The sequence below is a fragment of the Myotis brandtii genome, unplaced genomic scaffold (genome assembly GCF_000412655.1).
Source record: "Myotis brandtii unplaced genomic scaffold, ASM41265v1 scaffold440, whole genome shotgun sequence".
Taxonomy (NCBI): Eukaryota; Metazoa; Chordata; class Mammalia; order Chiroptera; family Vespertilionidae; genus Myotis; species Myotis brandtii.
In genome coordinates this window covers 5975840-5986542 of record NW_005366834.1, presented here as the reverse complement: position 1 = coordinate 5986542, position 10703 = coordinate 5975840, and positions in this window count along the sequence as shown.

The following is a 10703-nucleotide window of genomic DNA, read 5'->3' as shown; positions in this document are numbered from 1 at the left end:
GGTGGGGGTGGGGTGGGGCGGGAGTGAGCGGGGAGCGAACATGGGGAATCTGGTCTGATCGGAGGAAGGAGGTGGCTTTGGGCTTTATCAAATGGGTTTCCTTGGCCAGTGGGACTCCTGAGTCTTGGCTCCGAGTGGCCAAGAAATGCGAGGGTCACAGGACAACGTGCCTCCAGAAGCACATCCGAGTGGATCAAAGCCCCAGGCTCGGACGGGGCTGAATTGCTTTCCCACTAACCTGTGGGCCCCTCTGAGCATTTAATTTTTTGGAGTCTTCGGTTCAGAGAATGCACCGGGTGCCTTCACTCGCGGCCCCGGCCCGGAGGGTGTGAGCTTGAACCTGACCGAGCGTGGCCCCTAAGGGGCCCAGCCCCTCTTGTGAGCACAGATTTGGTGTTTGGCAGGTTTTGCCTCAAGCACGAACCCTGAAACCCTACGCCTGGTTCCTGTTCCTCCCCCCCCACCCCCCTCCGAAAATGTAAATTACAGAATCCCTGGATCGGATCGCACCCACTACGTGCGGCTACCAACCAACCCAACCGCATTCTTTTCATGAATATTCATCGAATGCTTGGCTCGGCTCCTGAGCTGCTTCCCCAGAGAGATTTCCGCCTTGAGACGGTCTCCGTGGACAGCCCTTGCTTGTGTACTTTCCATCCTGCCGAAATGAGCACAGCGCACATGGGCGCATTTTTAGTACCTTGAACGGGGTTGACACACCTCGGTCTCCCGCGAGGCCAGTAGCACGTACGCGGCAGGTTACAATCAAACACTAGCAACGTCGAGGTGGTCTTCCTACCACAGGGGTGTGGACCAACACCCTCAGCCCCTTTCCCTCGGATTACAGCCGGGGCCAACCGATCCCCAGTGCTGCGGGCAAAATGAATGAATCCGGACTGTAATTACCTATTCCTTTGTCTTGGCCTCGCGCATGCGCGGGAGAGCTGGGTGTGGAGGGCCCCGGCAGCCGCGTCTGATCTCTCCATCACCCACCCACCCACTCCCTTACGAGGTGGAGGAACAAAGGCGTTTGCCCTAAATGTTGCATGAAACCCTTGGGTAAAAATGACAGTCTCCCCTCCACCCCTACCCCCGTGTGTATGTTTCTTTATCAGGCTATCTCTCATCTTTTCTTTCTTAGTGATTTAAAATGACCAAAAAAAGATTAGCTTTTATAATGAGAGCGAATGTGTGGATTAAAGTTTTTAAAAATAGAACGCTATTATTTTACTTTCTAGTACTGCCCATTGTTCTTTTTCCTATAACATAGCACTGCAGTGATGGTCACTCTGAATTTGCATCAGTTAATGGTCTGACATTTTTTTTTGCTGCTGGTCTGTTGATTAAGGGACATTGGTCTCACTAGTTGAGAAAAACTGAGACATCCTGGCTTTTATAGGAACAAGATGGCCTACAAAACCCAGAGCAGATAAAATGGTTGTCAGGATCCTAACCCTTTTATTTTTCTCATGCCTCCTACCTCATTGTTTCAGTAGGAATCCCCAAAGGCAAACCCCGTGGAGATGGAAATCCACTCTTGGGGAGGAAGAAGGAAGTTCATCCATCTTTCTTTCTTTCCGTCTTTCTTTCTTTCCGTCTTTCTTTCTTTCCGTCTTTCTTTCTTTCCGTCTTTCTTTCTTTCCGTCTTTCTTTCTTTCCGTCTTTCTTTCTTTCCGTCTTTCTTTCTTTCCGTCTTTCTTTCTTTCCGTCTTTCTTTCTTTCCGTCTTTCTTTCTTTCCGTCTTTCTTTCTTTCCGTCTTTCTTTCTTTCCCTTCCCTCTCTCCCTCCCTTCTTTCCTTCCTCCTCCTCCTCCTCCTCTTCCTCCTTTGGCAATATTTAACAGAAGCCATAATACATATATACCTTTGGTTGATTTTCTCTCCAATATGAATTATCCAGGTTATGACATTTTAGATTTCTCTTTGGGCTACTTTGTTTACCATCCAAAAGGAGACATTGTGCATAATAAAATAGTGCTAAGTATATTTTTGCAGATAAATGTACTTATAGGAATTTCATACTTCAGCACACCCTGATGAGACAACACGTGGCAGGAAAATGGAAATCACCTCTTTTGTTCCTTCTAATAAAAACTTGGACCTTATGTAAAAGAGCCTATATTTGGTAGTTTAGCTACCTGGTACCTGCTCTATTCCTTAGTATTGAATGATTGATTATGATTTGGATGGCCACCTGTACGTTTTCTCTCTTATTTTTTTCTTTCCTGTTGGTTGTGTTTTTAAGGGAGAGGTGAGTTGAAATATAGACCAAATTCAATAGCAAGTATAAACCAATAAAACCCAAGTTCAATGAGTCTTAGTTTTTTGAGCAAAATAATTTTAAAATAGAATTTTTTAAAAAGATCAGTTGTCTTACTTTGTAGCTAGCTTGATTTTTGCCAAGCCTTAGCAGGTGGAGAAAGGAGCTAATTGGGCCTTTTGACAAAAATTCACCAATAGTGACTATATGGACAGTGGCATTTTTCTCTTTAACTAGTGCTCATGCTTTCATTGTGGCCCGTGGAAGAGAGCCCGTTCTCTCCCCAGATCACTCAAATGAAACCGTCCAATGGACGAGCTCAGCTCAAAGGGATTCAGCTCCCTGTTCGTGTGTGTGTGTGTGTGTGTGTGTGTGTGTGTGTGTGTAATAAAAAATCTTATTAATGATATGAAATTAAACCAGTTGGTTTAGAATATTATTTTATAGTGCTTCATATTTGTCTTTGGAAAATAATTTTCTTTTTAAATATGTATGTAAAAGGGAGCAAGACTAGCTAGTCTACTAACACGCTCATTTCCAATTTCTACCAGTGTTCCCCTAAAACAAATGGGTTTCATTGAACATTTAAAATGAAGATGTTCATTTAGAGGCTTAAAAACTCATATTAAACCCTACTGAATTTTAAAAACTGTAATAAACAATGCCTTCTAAATAAAGGATTTATAAAAATTGTTTTGTCTTATTTTTGTGATCTCTTGTACATTTTTGTTTGGAAAATGTCCCCAAAAGGCCTGTCAGTTATTATTTGCTAAAAGCATTTGCCTTTGGTGTCAGATTTCGTTGAAAGACATGCTTTAGTTTGCTTAGGCTTTTGTTTTTCTTATGTGTAGTTTTTATCTTCTCATTGTTGCACCTCCTTTATCAGAAGATTAACATCTTCTTAATGATAGTCTTAGCTGGTAAACTGGAAACCAGGTAAAACAACTTACACGTATAGACACAGGGAGATGATGTGGAATCTTCATTTTATCAAGTTTTCTCAACTTACTGAATCTTTATAATTTATTGTCTCTTAAGACTTGAGATAACCTAATGCAACATGAACTTTACTCTCTGGCTTAATGATTGTGGATTAATATCAATAAATGACTTTGAAGTTGCGAATAGTCAGAATGTTTAAAAAGAGTACACTCTTGTTGTGTTTTGGGGAAATATTTATTTATTTGCTTACTTACTTACTTATTTAGGTTTCCTAGGGAATAGTGGAAAGCAACTTGGTTTTAAAAAAATCTCTAAGTACTGGCTGGGCCACTTTGGGCAAAATACTTCAAGCCTCTCTGGATTTTACTTTCTTCTGTTTTAAAACTAGGATAATAATTCCTATTTTCAGGCTGTACTAAGGACCACACATATATGTGTAAAAAGTGCATAAATACAATAGCTGGCTCTTAGGGGCCCCTGGACTTCTCAGTCTACATTTCAACATACTTTGTGTGATTGACATCACTAACTAATTTCTGTATATTGAGCTATGTTTTTGTTTCATGCTGATTAATCAAGACCTGAGGGCTATGGGTGCATTCAGTCAGAAATAGGATATCTCATTCTCATAGATGCTAATATTTCCTAATCCAGAATTTCCGGCCTTATGGATGTACATATTTGAAATTCTGAGACAATGCATGGGAGTTTGCTGAAAGTGGGTTGAATGGAGACAGGATGACCACTCCCATTGAATTCCCCATGGCTGCTTATTAACTCAAGAGATGGCAATTTGAGTTCTTTTGAGAAAATATAGAGATAGTCTTAAAACCACGGAAATTCCCTGCCTGCCAAAGGAAATGCCATTCTGTTAAATGCCATTTCCTCCACAGCTGATAAGGCAGACCTAGGTAAGTGTCACGTGAGAAAACTTGTCCAGTGAACTTTATCAAGAGTAAAATACAACCATAGAGCCAAATTCTTACCAGGATATGGTTAAGTTGTAATTTTCAGGAGACACAAGCCCAAAAATGACTGATTAAACAGCATTCTTTTTCCTCTGGGGATCAGAAATGGGGTGAAGTAGGATGCTGAGAGAGTCTCATAGGGTGTTTTCCTTCTGAACCCTAAGGATTTAAATGACATTAAAAAACCAGGCTTTCCAAAGGCATTCGATTTTTTTTTTTTGAACAAACACAGGGAAAGCAGAGATTTCTTGCCAAGTCAAGCCCATCAGTGAGGGGAGGTTGTGACTGAGCAGGCTTCGTAGTCTAGGAATAAATTCCTGAAAGCTTTAGATATTGAGAAATAGAAACCATCTGCTAGCACCGCAGGGACACAGGGCATAAGGAAACACTTCGAGATAATATAGGAAAATGGTGTTCAGTGGGGAAGCAAAGCATTTACACAGTATCTCCACATTAACACTTAAACATTGTTTGAACTTTGTTGAATTGATTTTGTTGTGGTGGTTGTTCATTTTGGGTGAGGAAGGATTCATTTGTTTGTTTTTTGGATGTCTCTCTGAAAGGTGTATTTCAGCTATTATTTGTACATTGTGAAGGGAGTATGATATCTAGAAAGCATGGGCTGGAGGGTGAAGTGTGTGGAGTTGTACTCTGGAGCCAGATTCATTGGGTTAAGTATCTTGTCTCAGCCATTTTCTGTTTGTGTGAATTTTGGCCAATTGCTTAGCTTCTCTGTGCCTCAATCCCCACCTGTAAAATGAGGTTTACAATATGGAGCTGTTGTTAAGGATTAAGTGAAATCCTCAAACACTTTAGGACAGTGCCTCACACCTATTCAGTGCATCTTATTTAGCACATTCACCACAAAGTGGGGAGAAGCCCAGCTTACTTTGCTTCATCCTCCACCTCTGTAGCTGTTCATAGGCTTGTTTCTGAGGTCCTGTTGCCAGACAGGCCATGGTGGTGCCTTGAAGAGAGTAGATGGTAGGACATTAAAGTCTGAGGTTTAGGATAATCCTGGCTGCATAGTCAAGTCCTATGATACCTTGAATAAATGGCCAGGACACTTGTCCTAGTTTCAAAGTGGGTAGGTTAATACAACCCTAGCCTCCATACTGAATTGGCATTAAAATGAAGAAGAAAAAAAAAGTGAAAGTCCTTGGAACTTGAGAGAGCTCAGAGAAAGGCTCACTGGATGATGTTAGGGAATTCCTCAAAGTACTGGCTTTTGTTGGGTCTTGATTCAAGGTGCATTAATTGGCATTTGAAAGGAGTGTTGTAGTCATTAGTATTAAGATTGATATAAACCAATTTATATATTTAAAATTCTAAGGATGCACATGGTATACCCTCCCACATCCCCACTATCTCCATTCTAGGAGCGAAACTGTATTAGGTCGGAATGTAAAGATGTTGTCACCTGTTGACAAAGTCTTTGCAAGTAAATATCTACATGGAGACTTTGGTCACTATGGCCTCTAAAAACAAACAAACCTGTTTCTTTGGAATTTCAGATATTTGGGGTTGATCCATCCTCCTCCAGTAAGTTCCAACCTTTCAGGCATTTAACTCAGGGATCTGTCCACGTGGCTTGTTTTTGGCCTTCCTGACACTGGCTTATGCTGTTGAGGGAAGGTGAAGTCATTCTTATTTTGATTAAATCATTTTTAATAGTTTGTTTAAACATGTTTTGAATCTTATGGATTTGGGAGGGAAATGACATTTTACTTATCTGTCAGGTGTTCACTGTAGAAATAGGTTTTGGACATGGTGGTTGTATCTTTTTTAAAACTTCCTCTATCGATGAGTTTGTTTTTTTTAAAAAATCTGGAGAAGTTAAGGGATGAAATTGAACACTTGTTGGCTGTTTATTGTATATCATATGCTCTCATTGAATTTTATCCCATGCAGGCCACCCCTGAGCTTATCAGGATTAGTATGTGGCCCCTTTTTTTCATCCATAAGGGTTAAATAATGTTCATAATATTCTAGAGCTAATAGAAAGAGATAGAATTCAAATCTTTGTCTGATGGCCCTATTCCTCTCCACAATGCTATATTGGAATCCCATAAGCCTTGGCCATTTTACCTTATGTAATATGGACAACCTACTAATGTATTAACGTCTTCAATGTTATTTACAGAGAGTTGTGCTAAGTTCTTCAATGAATAATTATGTATTATAGAAAAGATGCAGGGTGGAGTAAATATTTGATCAGTAGATACATGAAGTCACTTACAGATTAGATGTGCTCTTGTCACAGTGAACACGGGCTAATACCCTTAAGTCAGACCTTTTTGAGTTTGATGATGGTGGCTGCTCCTAATAAAGACTGTGGGTGAATGTCGTGCATTTGCCTGACTCCCTTCACTTTTCCCATTACACCGCATAGGTGGAGGCAACCACTCAAATACCTGTAATTCTGACTTTGAGATACCAATCAGATACCAGCCAACCCTCTCCCAGCGATGTAGTGAATTGCCTGATTAGAAATAAAGCAAGCCCTAAGTTGGTTCACTGGTTTTCATTCTGCCTCCGTGCTTGCAGGATTCATTTGCAGAAACTCGGTGGCTGTTTTCAACACGATCCTAACTGCAACAGAAGTCCTTCGTAAATACTCATGTCATCATAACAAACGGTTTGAAAACTCATGACTAAAACACTTATTTTGGAACTTAAAAGGCCCCTAGGAGAGTTAGTGGCTTACTCAAGGTCCCGTGAGCTGCTTAGTGGCTGAGTGGACACCCAGGTTATTTCCCAATCAATCCGCGCTCCTACTGTCCCTCCCTTTCAATTTGAGTCAACCTCTTACTCACTGTCTGCACCATAAAAAAAGCATTCCTCCCACTTTTTTGAAAATCCAAATTTAAGTCTATGTGTCTCTCTTTGCTGCAGCCCCCGCTCCTGCAGAAAGAACTACTTTTTGATACATCGCTGTGCCCCTTGTCTCCAGTGCCCACCTGCGCTTTATCTATGCACCATCTTTCTTCTCAACTGACCTTTGCTTCTTACAGTATAGGCCCGTGACTTCCTTCATATGCCAAAGAATTCATGGCATGTATTAAATAACTTGACTCATACAATGAAATCTTCGTGCCATATCTTTTGTTTTCCACCTAAAAGTAATAGTGGTCCAAGGCTGGGAGCTGTGGGTGGAGGTTACATGTTTGAAAATAAGCCAGTTGGTTTTAGACTAACTAGGGGACTACAGAGCAAGTGGGATCATCAAACTTCGGGCCCTAGAAATGCTCCGGGGAACTCTTGGGAAATCCAGCATGCTGCGCTGTGGGAGGTGATGGGTGGACATGGGCTTTTATGCTGATTACCAGTGTTATCTGGCTTCTTGGTTTGAAAGCTGCATAATACAGGAGGTTTAATCTTTTTTTCTTTGGAATGATCATTTATAGTATTTGAGCTGATTTAGAGGACTTAAAGGGCTCTAAGTTTCCAAAGTAGTCATTAAAACATGGAACTGAGGTACATGTTAAAACATTTTGCAAATTATTGTTTAGATGTTTGAAACTGATGTTAGCAATGTTAAGTGTTTACATTTGTATTTGGTGAAACTGATAGTGAAGTTTAGATAAGACACAAGTTTAATTCATATTTTTAAATCATCATCGTTAGACATTTCAAAAGAGAATAAGCTTTGATGAATTTGATGACCTCACAGTTTTTATAATGCTTGAAGTTATTACAATTTTGCACGTTCAGAAAAAGATGTATTCCTAAAATAAGTTCTAATTAAAACCTCTTTTTTAAGTTTCTGAAGAATAGATGCTAGAGAATGGTTTTTCCTGGTTGAGCTTTCTACATTACAAGTTTCCTGAATTGCTTGGCAAAGTGATTTTGAAAAGACCCACATCATTTACCTGTTGACAGCCATTCAAAACACCATTACTACCTAGGTTAATGTAATAGCCAAATCAAATAGTAACAAAATCTAATTGTGGAAGTAGTATATTAAAAGGGAAAACAATAGCAACCATTTAGTAACTGTCAGAACACTCCTATTTCTTCAGGATATATAGAAAAAGTTCTCCTTAGAATTGTTGGGTGTTCACAGAACACTGTCTTAAGCTTTTCTGAGCTTATCTTGGAAACAGTAGGGGCTGTAGGAATATTTGCTGTCTTTGACCTTTACAAAATGTTCTCAGCTGTTTCAACAGAGGATAAAGAGCTCCTATATTTGCCTTGGGCATATTTAAGATGATGGGAAAAGGAAAATCTAGAGAAATCAGTGATTTCCAGGTGGGGAGATTTGAAGTGATTTTCTCCCTTTTTTCTGCATTTCATCAAGAAGGTAAGAAGGTAGAGTAAGGTTATGTGACTGCTAGGGTATTTACTAGATACATTGTTTTGGTTAAACAAGGTGTTCTGGAATCTTTTCTGAATGACTCATTTTCCGGAGGAAAAAAGCAAGGATCTTAGTTAACAATTGGAAGTTACAAGTAGTTCCTGGGTCTTCTTGTGGTAACCCAACCTTGGTGGATACCACCCTGTTGACAGGAGGTTTATTGTGGCAAGAGCATTTCCTCAGTAGTCGTGGAGATCTTTTGTTGAGACCTCACCCAACTGGACTTCAGAAACCAGGTTCCAGAAATTTCAGTGTTGATTTTCAGACAAATAGCAACAAGTGTTTGTCCCAATGTTCTAGAAAAGGTTGTCAAGACAAGATGGATAATGGTTTCCCAGGTGTGTGTTTCTTCATGTGACTCACATCTGAATGTTACTCTTCTCCCAAATCCAGTCCAATGGTTGACTAATAAAGTCTCACTGAAGGTTTCATTGGTGTAAGAGACAAACATTAGTAGCTCACCTTCTTCACCTCTACCCTTTCTATTCAAACTGGTTTTGTTTCCACCATCCAGAGAGCTTAGCGTTGATTTCAGCTGTACTAAGGTTTCCTGGGTAGTTGGTTGTCTTAGGAGACTGCAACTGGCCACAATGCAGAGAGGAGTTAACTATACAATGGAATTACAGCACAAGATTTCACTAAGGTAAGAGTTGTAGTTTTCAATGCAATGCACTCTCAGTGGGAAAAGCATTGTAGTAATATTTCTAAGATACTATGTTTAATTGGCTACTAACTCTGAATGTAGAGAATGTAATAAAAAATGAATTCAACAAAAAAAATGAATTTTCAGCAGTCTTCACGTCTCTTCCTCTCATCCAAATAACGATGTTAATTAGCCCTTCGTACTTAAAAAATATCACTTTTTTTGTACTTAAAATTTTAATGTTGTCAATACTAACACTTTTTTTTTTTAAATTACTGTATCCTTGCTCCCAGCAACAAATATTAGAACATTCAGGGGAGAAGTGGTGGTTAGAGGGAACAGTTGGCAAATCAGGACAAATGCACTCATGCTAACCCCTTTCACTTGCCTTCTTTAGACCAAGAGACACTACTGCGGGTCTCCTTCTTGTATTGATTCCCCTTGGCTGGGCGGATGACCAAAGGAGGATCCTTTATCACTTCTGTAGTGGGAGCCAAGAATCTCAGCTAAAGGGCAAAGAAGTCCAGGATGATGTCAGACTGCAAGAAATGTTACTGCTGTTTCCCAGGGGAGTGAAAAAACTCAAGCTAAATTTGAGCTGGGCATGATCCTGTTGGAAGAGGGTGTGAACTGGAGGAGATTTATCTAAAAGGCAAGATGACACCCAAACTCTTAGGGTATTTAACATGAGCAGCACGCCGCGTGGCAAACCAGCAGGCCCTGACACGTTGGCAATTGTTTGCATAGTTTACCTGGTAGAGAAAATATCTAACTGCTAGAACAAATGTTTTAGAGCACTAATATGCATGCACTGGTTAGTGTGAGGTTTAATTGGCCGGGACGTATTTCCATTTAAATTGGATTCTGATAACACATTTAACTACCTCCCTACCTAATTAAACAGTTCAGTCTTGAGAGAGGGAGGGGCACCTGTGAGCAACAGTATTTCTTATTCAATACTGAGGTTTTTTTAAAAACCCCCCTGAAAAGGAGGAAATGGCCGTGCTTGAGGGAAGTTCAGCATGGTAATTTTGCAGCCCTGTGTTTGGATGGAGAGAGGGGAACACCATTCCTTTCTGTTCCCAGGAGTGTCTGTATTCCCCTTGTGTGGGCAGGGTTTCTGGTAAGTACAATACAGGAAGCAAAACTACATTATTCTAGGTCAGCAGTCCACGTTACCTCTTGTTTCTGAGCCCCAGGGCTCCCTTCCTGTGTTCCCAGGGTGAAAAGAACATAGCCCGGCAAGAGGAGGAAGCGAATGGATAGGAGAGGGTCCAGATGCATATGCAGTAATAGAGTTGGTGGAAGACACTGGTGCTTTGTTCCCCTGGTAGTCTGTTGGTGCTGCCATTACAAATACCCCCGCCTGGGTGGCCTACTTGACAGAAATTGATCTCACCGTTATGGAGTCTAGAAACCCCAAATCAAGGTGTTGACAGTGTGATTTCGTCGGGGTTCTCCCTTTGGCTTGCAGATGGCCTACAGCTTGCTCTGTTCTCACGATCTTTCATCTGTGCACTTGCATCCCTGGTGT